The sequence below is a fragment of the Sciurus carolinensis genome, chromosome 10 (assembly GCF_902686445.1).
Source record: "Sciurus carolinensis chromosome 10, mSciCar1.2, whole genome shotgun sequence".
Taxonomy (NCBI): Eukaryota; Metazoa; Chordata; class Mammalia; order Rodentia; family Sciuridae; genus Sciurus; species Sciurus carolinensis.
Genome location: NC_062222.1, coordinates 8,718,322 through 8,735,926, shown reverse-complemented (window position 1 = coordinate 8,735,926; position 17,605 = coordinate 8,718,322). Strand labels below are relative to the sequence as shown.

General features: G+C 35.1%; 1 pseudogene; it reads right to left on the bottom strand.

Moving 5' to 3' along the window:
- Window positions 1–1,370: 1,370 nt before the first annotated feature.
- LOC124994846 (ADP/ATP translocase 2-like) overlaps window positions 1,371–17,605 on the bottom strand; it is a 29,257-nt pseudogene continuing 13,022 nt past the window's right edge.

Genomic DNA, 17,605 nt, shown 5'->3' with positions numbered 1-17,605 from the left:
CTAATATTAGAGATCTGTTAGATACTGAGAGTATGATCCTAAGAAATGTTGATCATTTTGTCTTCAACATAATGTGGAAGCTACTTTGTGAGCAGAGAAAAACTCACTAAAGAGCCCAAATTTATATCCTAACAATACTTTTCACCTAAATTTTGTGATCTTCAATGTTTTCGACCTGAACATAGTATAAAAATATTTCAGGTGCCTTACAAACCAATTTGTGAAAAAGAAAAGGAGACAAGGTAAGTGATAGATTTTATTACAATGCCCAAGGAGGCTTTAATAGATATTTTAAATTAGGTCATGTAAATAAAGAGCAGTATAATCATACAATTCAAGGAGAAAATAAAAGGAAAGACACTAGCAGCATAAGAAATGTATTCCAGAGCACTTGAGAGTAAGGGGAAAGGTCACAGCTACTAAGCCACTGATAATTCTAGAAGAAAGACACACATCAAAGATACCATTCACTTCCCTGGCTGGCGGCCTCCTGAAGGAGGACAACATGAAGACAGTCACAATAATGGAGTAGGGTAGATTTGCATAATTTAGAAAAATATCAAAAGCTACATGAGTGTCTTTGAAATATTGAATCCCTTTGAAAACCCATTTTAGGCAAACGATAGCTCACATATTACTCATGGTTTGAAAATCAACTGAGTTTCTCTAAGTTAAGTCTGTAAGTTGAATTAGCATTCCTTTTTCTTAAAAGTCATATGTAATATTGGCTTGCTTTTCTAGGAAGATGATTTTTAATGTGATCACTAATTTTGAAGTGAATTCCCCTACTTGACCATTCATTGACCACAAGAGTATGTTTGGTTTGTGTTTGGATACTTTTATTTATTATTTATCAAGAGTGACTGAAATAAGGCATATATTTGAGTCCCATGATTATCATCATTCTGGAAATGGCTTTGAAACAATTGGTCAGATGAATACCATTGCTTCCTGTTTTCAACCAGTAAGTAGTTGCTGTTGATAAACAGCCAGGAGTCTGTCCAGAATACTCAAGATGTGCTATAAAATGCAGCATGTCTGCTCACGGGGACAAAGCCTAGGAAGTCATTGCTCTGCACTTGTTGATTCATTTACAAGACCAGCACAGAAGCATCCCCCGTGCCTCTGCGAACACTGGGCCATGCACCCTTGAGAGAAGCTGGGCTTCCTTCACAGGAGCAGTGGAGCATCTTCCTCCGGCAGTGAAGTGGCTGCATACATAGTGTCTGTTCCTTTGGACCCTGGCTACATCGCGCGGAGGTGAACCGTATCAAATGGAAAGGAAGCCAACCCAGCGCTGTGATCCCCCAGCGGATGGAGATCTGAGTTTTCTTGGGATCTGGAGCGTCAGAGACACCAAAGCAGGCAGCTCAGCTCAGCAGGGGATGCAGCCCTGCAGAGAACAGGAAAGCCTCTGTGCAGGCTCTTAATCTCGGAGATTTGTAGGTCTTAACCAGGCGGCCACGGAGGCCTTTGGATTTCCTTTCAGCTCTGCTTTTCCCCACATGAGCTGCTAGACAGGTTCGGGCAAAATCAAGAGGAACACAAAACAAAAGGACGTGACCCCAGGGGCACCACCTGATGCCAGGTTCCCTGGAAAGCAGCACCAAAACTGGGTCCTCTGGTCCACACCACCCAGGAAGAGCTGCTTGTTTTTACCTTTGAAGGTCAAGTTGAGAGCCTGGGTGGGGAACTACCTGATGACACTGGCCAGATTTTGTCATGACAGAAGGACAGGACTCCCTGCTCTTTGGGGACAGGAACCAGGCAGACTAGAATGCCTGCTGACTTACTTGCTGGCGTGCTGCAGGAGCAGCTTGACCTGCTCAGTGTGTGCTCCCTTGGTCTTGGAGTCGCCCATGGCCACCCCATCAGCCTGGAGGTCCTCGGAGAAGGACAAGTCATGTTGGAAGAGACAGGACTGGGCGAGGAAACAGCTTTGACTCCTGGGCTCTCACCATGGGGTTTTTTAATAATGTGCATACTTTTAAGTTTCACACACTGAAAACCACAAACTTTGAAAGCTTAAGAAACTAGCCTTCCCGAAACTTTTGCTACAGTTGCACTTCCATATCAAACTTCACATTATAGACAAATAGCCTTCCAGGAGACCCACGCACCGTGAGACAAGCCTGCAGTGTATGCAAACACGGGAGAAAAATTAGCTTTCATTTCTCACAAGTCATTAAATAGTAGATATGAACAATATAAATTACCTCTTGTCATCTTTTTACATTTGATCCGTTGAAAGATCCCTTTATAAAATGTGAGGAAGAGGAAAGGGAGGCATTATGACACCCCTTTATGTTCAATTTGAAGGTTCGTTCAGTTTCATATTCACACTACTCTACTTTCTGATGGTCTTTCTTTTCAAAATGGGATTCCTTTGATAGTCAGGCATCTTCTATCTACTCCTCCAGGCTAAGATCTCTATTTTCACTGCTTCCTTTGGAAAATTAGAATTTCTGCCTTCCACAATACTAAGTAGAGACTTTTTTAAAGTGCTTATGATGTGACAAAAAAATACATTAGCTGTGAAAACTGACAAAAATCTGTACTAGTGGTGATTGCAAGAAGTAGCAAAGTTTCTATGACTAACATATTGCTTTTTATTATAAAATATGACTCCCATTAATTTTGGGCTCCAGCCAACTCTCTTCTCATAATTTAAAAAGGAGTTACTTTGACAAGATTTGACTTAAATCACATCTTGATCTATATTATGAACACAAAAGAACACTTTCTGCATTAAAGTGACAATAAGTGTCTGATTTATAATTCTAAAGCAGAGACATTCAAAGTTAAATAAATAAAATGACTTAGGTTTCTTCCTAGATGGTCTTTTTCTTTAATTGCAAGGGCATGAAATCTATGAAAAAATAATAAATGCTGTAGCAAGCATTCCATCTGTAAACTCAAGGCATTACACAGGTGGATTAAGCATGCATTTTGAATTTGGAGAATTTAAAAATGGTAATTAGAAATAAGACAATCGTCTCCTCAGAACTACAGTGTAATCTGTGGAATTCCTGAACACATATTTTTTTAAAATAGAAATATGGTTACAGGTTTATTGCTAGTCCATATCTTCCATGATCTTAAATATCCTCAGGAAAAATTTATTTCTGGTCAATATAAAAGTGTCAAACTTAGAGTTAGTATTTTTAGTTTAGTTCAGTTCCGTACTTAGTTTTAGTTTAGTTTAGTGTTTTTCTAAACCCCCAAGCATAAGACAATGTAAAAGGAAGTATCTCTGCAGAGAATTGAAAAAAAGGACAAACACATTCATATAAAAATTTTCAGTCAGTGTTGAAAACGGTTCTGAGTGCTGCGAATCTGACAAAACTCGGCGTCCTCATGGGGTGATTCTGACAATGGTAGGGCAGTCCCCTGATGATTAGGGCCTGAGTAGGCAAACAGAGCAGAAAGTGGAAGACAGAGACGGAGCCAGGACTTTAGGGGGGAACAGGGGAGCAACATGGGCTCTGGGCAGAAGGAATACCAGATGCAGGATGAGATTTTTCCATAAACATAACAATCAACTGAGAAATGGTCAGTGTGACCAGCCAGGAGGGCCCCTTCTCCCTTGGACAAGATGTCCTGCAGGCAGCAGGGAACAGGATGGGTCGCTCACTTTCCCTGTTTGACTTCAGATGCTCTGCCATCTCCCTAATACACACATGGATACTAACTACAGAGTGACCTAGCCTAGATGCAAACTAAATTCATTACAGTTGATATTTAATAGATTTATGTGCAACTGAATTTTCCACTTTAAGAAAACCAGAAATTTTTAACACAAATATATGTCAGATAATAAGAAATTTTTTTTTCTTTAAGAAGTGTTTAGAGAATGATTTCTTGGTCAATGCTCTACTAGAAATATAATTTAAAAGTGCTTAAGTAGTTCCATAAGCAATGGAATATATTTTTAAATAATTAATGCTACTTCTGTGCTTTATTAAAATTAACACAATAAATGTTAGTTAGTATTCGAATTAACCCGTCAAGACCACTCTGCAATAGTACTACAATCTTTTTGATTATGTGAAACCTAATACATTTATTCTAAATTACCAAGAAATACAGAGTTGCATATACAGTATTTACTTGCATCAAAGTGAAATATGAGACAGTTACTTTGCTACTGCATAGTTTTTCTTCCATGTAAATATAATCTTAAAGTTAATAAAAAATAGAAACTAAATTAGTAGTCCTTTATACAACTGCTGCCAACAAAAGCCTACATTTTAATTAATACAGAACAAAGAAACTAATTACTATTAGACCCAATTCTCATTGCAGGGACTAGGACTAACTTTTATTTTATTTGTTCTTAACACACAAGGATCCCTTGCCATCTTTACATGAAATTATTTGGTTTTTACTCAAACAAAGAAATCTGCAATAAAAGAACGCTTGTAGATCAATTTCAGAAGATGAAACTCCATGCCAGATTTTTCAAGAAGAAAGTGCTGGAGGTTGTGAAGCTCAGACATTCTTAATTGGTTAATACCAGAGTTGAAACCAGATCCAGTGCTCATCTGGAACCTAGAACTCTGTCCACAATGTCACATGAGGGAGACACCTTAGGCTTGGACGATGATGACCTAAACATAGTTTAACCAAGGACAGCCCGTAATCGTAAGGCATCTCTTTCACTAAATTCTCAACACAACCTCATGACGGGTTCTACCTTACTCCATGTCAGGTACCTTAAGTATTATGACCAACACTACATTTACTACTTATTGTGAAAAGAAACTCAATACCCCAAGTATTTCCAATAACTGTGAAGTAATAGCAATAACACTAAACTGAAAAAGTACAGAATCAGGTTGACTCCAAGTTCTACCACTTCCCAGCTACCTATTCTCTGCTACCCTGTTTGATCATCTGTAAAATAAGGTCAACATTACCTGACTTCTACTCCAGAGAAAGTTTTAGGAACTAATTAATATCACAATATATTTTAAGTTGTCTTTTATATCAAAATATAGTATATTTGCCTTGAAGGTTATGTAAACTAGTGAAAGAATAGAAACAATTTTTACTATAGAAAAATTATTTAGCCATCCAAATTTTCCACCACTGTAAATCACTGTAGACACACCAAGTTAGATATTTCCTTATGAGACTCAGCTTTCCCAATCTTCCAAGCCCTGCCTATGTCCAATGGCAATACATGAACAAACTTCTTTTCTGTCTAGCTACTATTTGTGTTCTTTTGAAAGCAATCTGCAGGAAATTGGGAACAGGGAAAAGGAGCAGGCTACCCATGAACCCGGCTCTTTCTCTAAGGATTTTTTCAAGCACAGGTATGTCCCTCGAGTAAAGGTCACAGGTCTCTGCACGGTATCTTTATTGAATCCTGTAACTTCGTCTGATTTTTCAGGCTTAAGGCTAATAGTGCATCATACTATGACACAATGCCTTTGATTTTGCTAAGTTTTGCTACATCTTTATCAATACTCCACTGAACCCTCATCCAATTCCCAACATGACAATGTAATCCATTTCCTGCTGGGAACCCGACATAAAACCTTAGCATTTGGTAATAATCCCTGAACTGCAGGGTATGACATTCAGGCTATTTTTTTTCTCATAATAGCGAGTGGCATGTCTAGTTCCATCCCCACTGTCTTGTATAAGCCACATTAAAACCGGTATTATGTTTTCAGGCATGGCATCTCTTTTAGGTTGCACCACAGAGAAAACACAGCTAACTGGCATATGCCTCAAAATCAATCCCTGGGACCTGCAAATAAATAAAAGGTGAATGACAGAGTTCAATAAAGCCATTAACAATTCTTCTGGACAAGCTGTCACCACCAATTTTTCACCCATCTTTGGTGTTAATTCTATGAGAGATCAGGAAGCCAATATAAGGATAATGGGAAAGTCAACAGGAAACCTTCTTTCTAGATTGCAATAAAATCAAATGGCAGCCAGGAGCTGTGTTCTTCAGAAACTAAAGTTAACAGAAATTTCTGTTTCTCCACTAAACAAGGAATTTGGCTACAGAGCTCAATATTTTGGGAAAACTAAATAGCACTATGAATTTCATTGTGCTGGTTCTATAGTCACTTGTATTTCTGTGAGAAGTATCTGAATGCCTTTTTTGGTTAAGTTTGATCTTTATTTCCTTTTTATTTTGACTTGTTTGAATACAATATAGTAAACAGATGATCTTATTAGGTAATGGTTTTAAAAAGTAATGATACCAACATCTAAATTACTCCCTAATCTTGGAAAATTGTGGTTGTATTTGCACATTTCTAGAATTCAATGAGCCAAGTTTCTTAAAAACAGAATACATGCTTTGAAGTGTTTTGTATACAAGAGTTGGCACTGTTGTGCATAGCTCCAAATCATATCTTGATGTTTGATGTTTTTCACAGTTTAAAATTATCCAAATTCTCAAACTAAAATGCAACATATGCTTTTCTTACAAAAGAACCAGAATTTTATTCTGATCTCTATTTATCAAAATTTTACTCCTCTTTGCATTGCAAGCCAAATACAAGAAGAAGAGGGAAATCTTGTATTTTAAAATGCTTTGAAATAACCAAAAGCTAAAATAACTTCTCAAAGCATCTAATTGGATTATAGGTAATAGTTTCCAAAACTGAGTCAATGTACATCACTAAAAATAATAGGTTTCATTTGTTTGTTGTTTTGAAAAGCAGAAACAATCAGAAATAGAAATTTACTATTAAGTCTAAAGAAGGCAGTCTTTGGAAAGAGGAACTCTTTCTACAGAAAATCCTCTTCTTATCTCTTCAATCTGAACTATATTAAGGGTTCTGAAAGTTTGTTGAAAGAATGTTAATCTTTTATAAATAGGACTTCACAAATGTATGACTCACAATATTGATATATTAATTTTTTATTCATGTAAATAGATCACTTCACAGTCCACGAAGTATAGGTTTGAAATAGCCACTGGAAAACCTTAGACTTCTTAAACTATATACATTTAATTAGGAAAGTAACTCAAGATTGGATTAAGGGGTCACAAATGTTCTGATTAATTGAACACACAAAAGAAGGTATTTCTGACAATGTAAATTATTTCACTCCATAATGTTTTCTACACAGAAAAATTCATTAAAATCTGAATTCTATGGCTAGCCACTTTTCTCTTTAGATATGTCTTTAAAAAATCATTTTTTATTAAATTTTAGATAAACACCATACAACTTAACGGAAAGTTTAAAACGATAGAAAATAACTCATTACTATGTATGGACAATAATAAATATGCAGTAGAATAAAAAGAAAATATAATTGTTTAGTTTCTGTGTAAGCAAGTAACTTTGTTAATAAAAATAATTTTGGTCATATTTGATTTTTAATGTAATTCCTACAATGGTTTATGTAGTATAAATTGGTTCACATGATTTGAATTTCTTGACCATGGAATTGTGCTTTTAAAATGTTTATATGATAATTAGAATGACTCCTTCACATCCACTTTGATTCTACATGATTGACATTAAAGTTTTTATTGCCAGTATTTAATGAGAACTTTGGTTTTGATATGTCAGAATTACCTTCTAATTAAACAAAAAATATGAATCAATTGTTGTTGAATGAATTTTGTTAAAATTCTTAAAATTTTGCTCTCCAAAGAGTTACCTGGAGATGTATCATTTAATCAGGGCCTTTCTAGGACAGAGCAGGGTGCATTCTGTGGAAGAGCTAAGCTCCTCTCCTGCCCCACGCTGTGCGTCTGGGCCTGCCTGGAGCCTTTTGTATGTTACTGCCCATCTTCCAGAGAGCTCTACATCATCTTGGTTCTACTGTCCTCTGTTAGGAGGGGTGTGGAAAGGGAAGAAAGAGAAGGTGACCCAGAACGTAGTGGGCACATGGTGTCCATCGCTTTACCCAATTACCTGCTTTAATTACTAACCTGAAGAAGAAAGTACTTTCTTATGGATCCACTTACTTTCAAACTCTTGAGTTTTTTTTAATGGTAAACTACTTCTCTAGTTTTATCTAATATCCATAACAATTCTGCATAGCTTTCTATTCACTCATTTATCTACTCATTCTTTTAGGAAATAGCAAGTATATATTTCAAACTAGGCATTTTGCAAGATGCCTTTGATAGAAGGAAGGGAAAGGGTGTCCTCGATTCTGGTTTGGTTGAGTTGGTCAATGGTGGTAACATTTACCAAGGCAAGGCATTAAGACTAAAAGGAAAGGCATTTTTGTTTATTTTTATTTTCACTTTTAACAATGGGTTGACTAGTTGAAGACTTGAAATAAATTACACTTAAGTTTTTTCGGAAGGTCTAGAAATATCTTTTTAAATTTATTTCATAAAGGTTTAATTATAAAGATGATCATGAATTTCTTTGCTCTGTGTGGCTTGTCAATTCTTCTGATATTGAATGAGTCTGAAACTTTGAAATAAAAATCTACACGTTATAGATCAATATTTAGCCTTAAATGTTCCAAAAATACTAAAGAATCTACCAACAAAGACGTTTCCCAGCAGATGCTTCTGACTTAGTCTCCCATGATATTCTCACTTAATTTGGCACTGTCAGGTTTTCATTTGAGAAAAATAAACTGAACTACTCAAACTCAGGAATTTTTTTTTTATTTAACTTCAGCAAAATATACAATATTTAGTGAAATTATTTAAATTTACTAGGTAATACTGATAATATAAAGCAGATTTATGTTAATTTCTTTTCCTTGTTTTTAAATACTGTTCTTAATAGCTGATAGTCATAACGATAAAATAATAAGAAAATATAAGCATGTTTAATGTCCCAAGTAATTTGTATGCATCACTAAGTTTTATTTAAAACTCATTAGAAAATGATGGTATTATTATTATAACTTAAAAATAATAAAAACTACTAACCCTTGTTGAATTCTCCACGCCAGGAATGTTCTGCAGACTTTACATACATTAGTTTAATGTGTATTTATAACAATCCTATGAGTTAAGTACTACTGTTATTTTCATAGTTACTATAAAGCAGTATTTCACAGTATTAATGCAAACGTGGGCTCTGGGCCCAGACTAGTTTCAAAAGCAGACTTTTAAGTCACTTAAAATGGATATAACTTTGGGCAACTTACTGAACCTGTGTTTTAATTTTCATATCTTTAAGGTAATGAAAATAATGTCCTTGTTATAATCTGAAGAATACTTTGAGAAATGCGTTTATGGGAAGTCCTTTGTATTTCTTAATCTATAAAAAGAGAAACTGAAGGTCAAGGAAGTGGAACTACTTGCGGAAGGGTTCTCTGAATCCAGTCTCCCCATCTTCAGAACAGTGATAACAACCCAGGAGCCATGTTGCTCAGTGGCTGCAGAGCTTTTCCTGCACAGGGAGGCCAGTCACTGGACATAGAGTACCTTTTCCCCCATCAGGACATACTTCTTGGGGCAGTGAGACCGAACCCCTCTAGCCACGTCTTAGAGTCACCATGGTACATCTTCCGTCCACCCCAGATGGGTTCACCGGGGATACCTGTTTCATCAGAGCTCAGGGACGTCCCTTTAAAGAGGTCCCATAATACCTATGCATGTCGTTATTTAAACCCACTCAACAGCTTGAGGCCGCCTGTATTTAGGGATTTAGGATTCTGTCTAAATTTCTCTCTTCTTGGTGTCACATCTAACTTAATGATCCCATTAGAATACATAAATTTTGTTGAGTTGAGGTTCAATGAAGGCTTATTTGAAGAAGTTATAAAAAGGAAAGAACAACAATGAGAAGGAAAGAAGCGGAGAGGAAGAGAAGAAGGAGAGAAGAAGAGGAAACAAAGTCAAAAAAGGAAAAGAAAATATTCTAGACGAGGTAGAAAAATCGTCTGAGGATCATAATGTTATAATTGTAAAAAGCACTCTCTCAAGTTGAGCTCTTTTTCATTACTTAAATAATTCCAGCCCTTCCATGTTTCACTTTTCCAGTTCAGAACCATCTCCCTCTTCCCAACTCATCACCACCAGATTGAACTCCTTCAGGGTAAAGCTGCATCTAAGCCTTCTAGGTATTCTTCGTAATCATGGCTATTTAGTGAAAGAATTCTTAGTTCAAGAACCCTTTCCTCTCTGAATTGTATTCTACCACTTAAATGAATTTAGTTCCACTACATTTTTTAAACTTTTTATTTTGATATATCATCGATACAGTGTTTTGTGACTAATTTTAAATCTTTCTCACACACACACAGGCACACACACTTTATTTCCACCCTGCTCAGAGTAGAATATTTCCATTACCCCACAAGTCCCCTTGGGTCCTTCTCAGGCTGCATGACCTCCAGGGTGACCACTCCTCTGAACTCTGTTTACAGAATCCATGATCTTCTCTTCTTCAAAAGTTCTTTTTTTTTTTTTTCTTTTATAAGTCCAAGTCATCACACTGCTATCTTTCTAGGGCTAGTGCTTTTGTATCTTACTTAAGAAATCTGAATCTATGGTAAGACATCCTACTACGTCTTCCTCTCTTCCTCTTAAAACTTTATTAGTGTAGTTTTCTCATTTAGGATCATGCATTATCATCAATTGATTTCTGTTTATGGTGTGAGGTAAGTGTGCATGGGCGTGCCTGTGTGTGTGTGTGTGTGTGTGTGTGTGTTTCTCCATTTGCTCCAGCATCATTTATTGAGAAAGGCCATTTTCCCCATTGAACTATAGGATCACTATTTTTCTTCTGCTGCTGCCATAGCAAGCTTTACCCCACTTATAATCCATTGTTTGCTTTTCTTTTTCTAGTAGTAGATCTCAAATTCTTACATCTCTCTGAGTAAATTGCTAAATCAGGAAGCGTAGACAGAGTGGGGGACATCAATGTGTGAAGCATAATCCAGATAATTCAAACACAAGACTTTAAGGAAGGCCTTCCATAGCCAAGGCACTTCCATGCATATTTTTATCTCTGTCTTGTACCCTTATCTTTCTCATTGGCACAAACTTTGCTATTGCTCATTTATTCCCCAAAATGCCAAACTCAAAGATTGTGTGACTGTGTCAGACTAATAGAGCAACTGAGAAATAAAATGCTGACTGAAAATGAACACAATGTTAATATAAACAAACATGAACGACTATCTTCATGGAATGATTGAAAGGCAAAAAATAGGTCACCTGTAGAGCAGATCTGCTCTTGGATGCATTAATTCCGGTGCCTGTCTTTCTAAGGTCTTTAATTGTATTACCTAGGGAAATGAAATACTGCCTTTTTTCAAAATTCATTCATTTTCAATTTTCACCTTTTTTAAGGAAACTCCTAGGGTTGATATACTTCAAGGTCACTGGTTTAGTCAGTTTTTTGTCTGCTGTGACTGAAGACCTGACAAGAACAATTTTAGAGGAGGAAAAGTTTATTTTAGGGCTTAGGGTTTCAGATTTCTCAGTCCACAGAAGGCTGACTCCATTCTTCAAGGCCTGAGAAGAGGCAGAACATCATGGTGGAAGTGTGGGGTGTAGGACAGCTGCTCAGGACATGACGATCAGAAAGCAGAGAGAAACTAAGCTCCGCTCCCCAATATATTCCCAAAAGGCACGTCCCCCACCACCACCTCCCCAGCCACACCCCACCTGCGAACAGTCACCCCTCAACTCAAAACCCATCATTTCACCTCTGAACCTTCTTGCACTGTCTCACATATGAGCTTTTGGAGACAGCAGTGTATACCATGTGGCTTATTCTAAGTTAGTTAGCTTAAGCCCCACAAGTTCAGACCTCGTGGTACTTTCTCTGCCAGAGTGGAAGCAGCCAGCAGGTTCATCATTTCTTCTGCACTGTAAGAGTGAGGTAGGAGAAATAAGCACACACGTGTGGCACACGTACTTCTCTAAAGGACAAATACAGTCCCCAGGAGAGGACTATGACACCTCATGGCAAAGAAAAATATTTAACTTGTTTTTTTATTATGTATATTTAAGGTGTGCATTATGATGTTGGGTACGCTCAGTTCACACCTACAAAGTCATGACTATATTAAAGCAAATCCACACACTCATCATTCATATTGTTACCCTTCTTTTCTAAGAGGAAGGGCATCTAAAATATATTCTTTTTACAAATTACTAGCATACACGCAATATTAACTACAGATTTTATTTTAAAATTATACCCCAAATACAGTCAGATGATGCAGTATTTTTCTTTCTGGGTCTGGTTTATTTCACTTAGCATACTGTCCTCAGTTTCATTGGTTGTCCTAAGTGGCAGATATTCTGCTTTCTTAAGGCAGAATAATAAACCATTAATCCACACTTTATCTTTTCATGGCGCTTTGGTTGTTTTCTCCTCTTGGTTATTGTAAATAGTTCTGCAGTGAACATGGGGGTGTGGTATCTGTATGAAGTATTGATTTAATTTCCTCCAAGTATGAGATGGATTGCTGATTCATATGGTAATTTTAATTTTAATTTCTTTAGGAACCTCCACAATGTTCTCCACATTGAATTCATCAATCTACGCTCCCACCAACAGGGTATAAGAGCTCCCTTTTTTCTATACCCTCATAATTACTACATATTTAATGTCTTTTTTAAAAACAAAAGACATAAATTATTTTCCAACTGCAATGTAATTTACCTGATTTCTCCTACCCATGATAGAAGTATGACTTTATTTTTTATAATAGTAATAATTATTATTAACATCAGTTTATTTCCATTCATCTTTCTGTTTTCACATCAGGATTTTAAGTACATGGAAATATATACAAAGCAAAACATTACAGAAATATCTATTGTTTTTTAAAAAATCTTAGCTATACAAATATTTTAAAACATTGTTAATTTTTTAGGGTCATTTTAACTTCTCAGACAGGATTTTCTATTGGACATAGGAATGCAACCGTATAAATATCCACTATTTTTCCATTTAAGCAACCCACAGGTAAGATTTGTAATTTTGATTATTTTGGGATTTCTAAATTAAGGATGATGGATTGTGTAACTGTAGCATTGTAAATTCAGGACATAGGAGTTGATTAAACAATAGTTCTCACTTTCACAACTTTACAAGTTCTGCATCTTGGAGAGCTATTTATTTGTTTATTTAGGTGCTGGTTCAGGCCAGTGGTTTTGCTGAGGGATGCAAAGGTAGTTCTGGTAAGGACATAAACTGTGACCTTCTTATCTTTGAATGCCTACCAATATGTGAAATCCTGCTTTGCTTTCCTAGGATTTTAATGACCGCTTATTTCACAAAGGAGGATCCATTGCCCGCATGCTGCTCTCTGAGTTAGCAGTGTGAGGTGTTAGTGATGGGAAAATATAGAAGAGGTAGTAGACAGGAATCTTCAGAGTTAGCACTTACAGTCTTGCAGCAACCTAGACAATAAACTCCTCAGCCTTGACTTCAGGAAGGGAACACCTACAAGACTCAAATGAAATGGGCAAAAGAGATGAAGATAAAATTGAGTGTACTCATTAGCTGCATGAATATGGACCTGAAAAGAGCAAAGAGGACAAGGCAATAGTGAAGTTTCAAAAATGAGTATCCAATAAGGCAATGATGCCTTCAACCAGCATGCAGTATGCAAGGAAAGTTTTAGGAACTGGTGGAGATGCCGTAGGTCACATTGTGTACATGCTGAGTTCAAGGTGTCATCTACCATCTCTGGAAGAATACCTCCTAAGTACTCATGGACATTTTGTTACAAGCAAAGTGGAAATATCACAGAGTTGTTTCAGTTCCCACATTGATTACTCGTGAGCTGTATGCCTTTAAAGGAAGTAATTTGTTTCCTTGACTATCAGATTCCTTGACTAAAATAGAGGGTATTAAACTGGATGACTTCTAAGTGACTTACAGTTATTTTGTTTATCTAGTTGACCTTCATAGAAAATAGATGGTACAAAAATAATTTGATATATGCAACTTCTGAACAGAGAGATTTAAGATCTCACCTTGGTTTGAATAACACAAGTCCCAATTCTTTATCCAAAACACTTGGGACTAGGTGTATTTCATAACTCAAAATTTGTCAAGTTTTATAAGGTTAATTTGATGCATATATTGGGTATTGTGTAATTCTCATGGTAGGGTCTGCACTTCACATAGTAATCAAATTTTAATATGCATGCAATGAAATGCATGCATATCCACTCAAAGATAGGTAAACACTATAACTAGCAATAAATAAGTTCAGGGTAGGTTTTGTTACAAAATCATTTTCCCAAAAGATTTGTGATTTTGATTGTTTGGGATTTCCAAATTATGGATGATGGATTGTATACCTGTAGTGTTGTAAATTCATGATAGAGGAGTTAATGGGACAATAGTTCTGGGCAAAATAGAGGTTAATTTTTTCAAATTTTACAGTATAAATGTTACAATTGGGACCAGTAAGAGAGAATATTTTCTATTCTTCTATATAAACATCCATTAGCAAATGCAGAAGTTATGAAAATATCTTACAATCCACACACTATGACCTTTAAAAGTAATAATCAAATCATAATGTAAATAATATGTGTGGAATGCATATCTGGTTTAGTTATGCATACCAATATTGTTATGATATTTATACTTGCACATGTATTTAAGAATTCATGCTCATTTCAGATGTAGAAATAGAAAAATTTGCAAACCCATATTGTGTTCCTTTCATATTTAGAGTGTGCCTTCCCAGCACTTTCTTGTTTGCCAAGTAGCTATACAACTATTACCTTGCCCATTGTGAATCAGTTACTCTCCACAAGTAGGAATACCTGTATATGAGAACTTTCTTTTCCAACTTAGAGAAGGATAAGGTCATACCTGAGTCCTCCTAAACTTTGAGCATAATAGAAACCTGGTCACTGATAACAGACACCAATTATTATTTTAAGAACATAAAAAACAAAACTATTTTCTTAAAAGAAATATTTAAAAGACTTCATTATGGGATAACCAATGATTCACCACAAACTCAGGAGCAAATACTATTGGATCTGTCACATCCACAATGGTTCTTTGGAGTTCACAGCATATCAACACACTAATCATTCTTTTAGTGTGAAAATTCTAATTTTATGTTTATTTTGCCATGGCTGCTATGGAAGTAAGCCAATCCTAAATAAACAATTATTTTACCATTTATCACATCTTGATGACATACAACACAAAGTTTGCCTCCAAACAGTAATAGGAACAGAACATAAAATCTAGTCAAAGATGTTAAAGACAAAGAAATTTTTATCTTTGAACTGAATACAATAGGTTTAAGAATAATAAATATCTGAGGTCACAATAATTATGAATTTAAAAGTCTTGGTTATTATGTAAGTAGATTTAACTTATTAAATAAAAATTACTCTCAAAGACTATCTTGATTTAGAGAAGTTAAATATATATATATATAAACTTGGGTATAATTTATTTTTCTGACTAATGAGACAAATACTAATTTTATATTTTTTTTAGAAAAAAGACTCAAATCAGAGTAAAACTAAATTAAAATTTTAAAGTATCTTTCCTACAAATCCAATATGTATATATATATACCTGAACGTGAATTAGAAATCAAGATATTATTTTAAAATATATGGGTCTTCAAAAATAAACATATTTACCACCGAAAAGGTAAAAATCATATAAAATAAAAATTATTCATTTAAGTAGAAAAGTCAGATTGAGAATTACAATTTATTAACTATCTTACATACTATCAAAGAAGCTTTTTGTAAATCTCACTCCATCAAAAAAAAAATTAAAAATATTTACTTAAGTAACAGCTTTGGTTATGTGACCGGTTTCCTTAGATTCAGGATTTCTACACATTAAAACTGATTGTTGTTCTTCAAAATATTACACGAGTGAGTTTGTCTATCTGAGATAATGCCTGTTGTGACCAAAAGAAGAAACCAACTGATCTTTTTGTCAGCCTTCAGGTATTTATTCCTCAGTGACATAAGAAAGCTACATCTCAAAATTTGAGCAAGTAAATCAGAACAAGTACATTGAGAAGTCAAGAAGCTTTAATTTACAATAGCACAACCTAATAGACTTTTTTATTTAGTAACTAAATAGTATCTGGCATGATGTTTAGAATAATAGAGACAACAATGAAGTTTGATTACATGCAGAAAAAAATACTAGGTCTAACTCAGGGCTTAAATGTCAATCTCCAAAAAGTAGTAAGTTTTATAATTGAGATATCATGGAAATTTCCAGAACGAATAAGTCCATAGAAAACATGCTATATTACTTAAGTAAGGGAAGTCAAAAATACAGATGCAAGTTTTCCTCTCCTTTAACTTCAGATATGTTTATAAAATAACATCTCTCCTTAAAACAGGCAGACTTTGAGGATTGGGACAGTCTATGATATCATTTGCCAGTCCAAATAAAATTGTTTTTTGAATGACATTCAATCTAACCTTCAACACTTAGTCATGTAAGAGGCCTACATGGTGTAGAGGTTGGATATTAAGAATACCCAAGTTATAGATGCTATTTTTTACCTCTCTCTTCTTGAAAAATCAAATTTATACTTTAAAACATATGATCAAACTCTATAAGGAAACTAAGGATGGGTCAATGAACTTAGTTTTATGTTTCTGCGTAGCATTTTATAGCAAAAGCATAGCAAGAATGATAAAACTTGTGGAAAGCATGATGAATGTTTTATGGTCATTCCAAATCAAATGTAGCAAAACAAGCATCTATGTTTTTAAAAGGTGGAACTACTGCCATTTATAAAGGAAAATATATTTCGGTGTTTTAATTGTTCTTCAAGAAAATGTGCAGGACTGAAGATTTATAACCTTCCATCTAGACACTTGATTTAAAAATAATTATTAAAGTATCACTTCACAGAACGGGCTTTTCTCACTTGCATTTGCATGTGATGATGGCAGATGGAGAAATGTCTAACAAAACTATGGATTACAGAGCAACTGCAAGGGTGTTTGAAGGGAGATACTTTAAAATATATAGATCTCCATGGTTTTAATATCTATATCTGAAAGAAATTCAAGTCTTTGCCTCCACATGTTTCACTTGAAGAGAAAGTTCCATTTTAATCACCAATGTACATAAATTTTATTTTAATGATTAAGGGCCTTGTCTTCACAAATACAATGATGGGATGCTGACTAGTATTGTATAAGCTTTTCATTTCTTTTAAGATGGTTTTATCCAGGGACGTTGACAAAGAAAACTATTGCAATTGACTAGAATATCTTCTTCCAAAGAACTTCAAGAATTTTTTTTTAATGGAAATTCATCTAAAGTGTTTGCTTTCTTATTTTAAAAGTAGTGAGATTCCCTTAATAGCTCACATCCTTCTTAGTGTTTGATTGCTTTATTTGCAAGAATGTTGTGGCACAGTATAAGGAGTACAGTTACTAAAAATTAAAGACACGAAGATAGATTGCACCTGTCCTCATCAGAAATTGTTAAGCAGCATAGGAATCTGATTCTTTTTGTTTGTTTGTTTGTTTGTTTTTTGTGATGCTGATTCTTTTTGCCTAGGGCTATAGTTAAAGTTGAATTCAGTCATAGGAAGAAAATCCAAAGCAGAAGAGTCAAATTAAAACTTGGGTTAAATATTGTTGAGTACACATAATCAGATGAAAAATAAAAATCTTACCCCTCTTCCCAGAAAGCCTCTACACAAAGTGAGTAGC